This window comes from Mauremys reevesii, linkage group 23 (assembly GCF_016161935.1).
Source record: "Mauremys reevesii isolate NIE-2019 linkage group 23, ASM1616193v1, whole genome shotgun sequence".
Classification (NCBI taxonomy): Eukaryota; Metazoa; Chordata; order Testudines; family Geoemydidae; genus Mauremys; species Mauremys reevesii.
Window position 1 is genome coordinate 4,180,281 of NC_052645.1, and position 1,017 is coordinate 4,181,297.

The window sequence follows — 1,017 nt, forward strand, 5'->3', positions numbered from 1 at the left end:
GGGTAGGTAGCCCCCATTGTGTACCGTGCCCTCGCCGAGAAGTCTCTGGGAGAGTGGGTTCTTCCTGATGGGCCACCAACACGTCTCGTTGGTCCTGATGTCGGCTGCTCCTTTCTGGATACTGACAAGCTAGTTTTGGGCCTTTCCCACTCACCCCATAGCTCCGGGATGCACAGACAGCAACACTGGTGTGGAAGAAATGAACTCCACTCTCAGGTTTCAAGATCCTTAAGATTACTGACATTGCCAATATAATTGTCAGGGGGTATAGCTCAGTGGTAGAGTGTTTGACTGCAGATCAAGTGCTCCTTGGTTCAAATCCAAGTGCCCCCTTAAAAGCCTGGTCCTTCAACAGCAATAGTAATTGCCTATCCATTTCCATTATGTTCAGGAGCTCCACTGACTAGGGATACCTGAAATGAATGGAAACACTCAACATTTTCCTGTGCAAATGCATAAAAACCTAGCAAACATGTCCCCCAGCTGAAATCAGTTCCAATCCTCTAAGTGTCTAGGTTTGTTTTCATCAATGAAACAAAGGCCCATGAAGACACATTTGCAGGTCCTTGGCCTCCATGGACTACAATGTGCAGAAGAACAAGAACCACATCCACGTGAGAGGCATGGACTAGTCTGTATTACATTTGGTAAGTAAGTTGCCATTGGGACTGAAAACTCTACTGGAGGTGGACAGGAGCCTGTTACAAAACTAAAAGAACCAAGATTTACCAAACTCCCTGTTACACATTCAATCCTCTCTTTGTGCACACGGCATCAATTGTGGCTCTAATAAATGGCAGCCTTCCTTTAACACAGATCGTTGTTCCTTGTGACTTTCAGATGCATTTGAATGGCAGCTGTTCAGAGGTCATGTGCTTCTAGTTCATGAGCAGCAGCAGAGTCTCTGTACGTTACCAACCGTAGAGCTGGGTGTGTCTGCATCCAAGTAACTGCAGAGTCAGTGTAGTACAGACAGTTAATTGCACAGTCTCACTTTCTGGTCTCATTGATCATTTG

The 1,017-nt window shown here is 46.0% G+C and overlaps 1 non-coding gene across 1 annotated transcript; it reads left to right on the plus strand.

The window, feature by feature from the left end:
• The first annotated feature begins 261 nt into the window (after positions 1–261).
• On the plus strand, positions 262–333 carry TRNAC-GCA. The gene has a single exon. It is a non-coding gene; the product is annotated as a tRNA-Cys (tRNA).
• Positions 334–1,017: the final 684 nt, after the last annotated feature.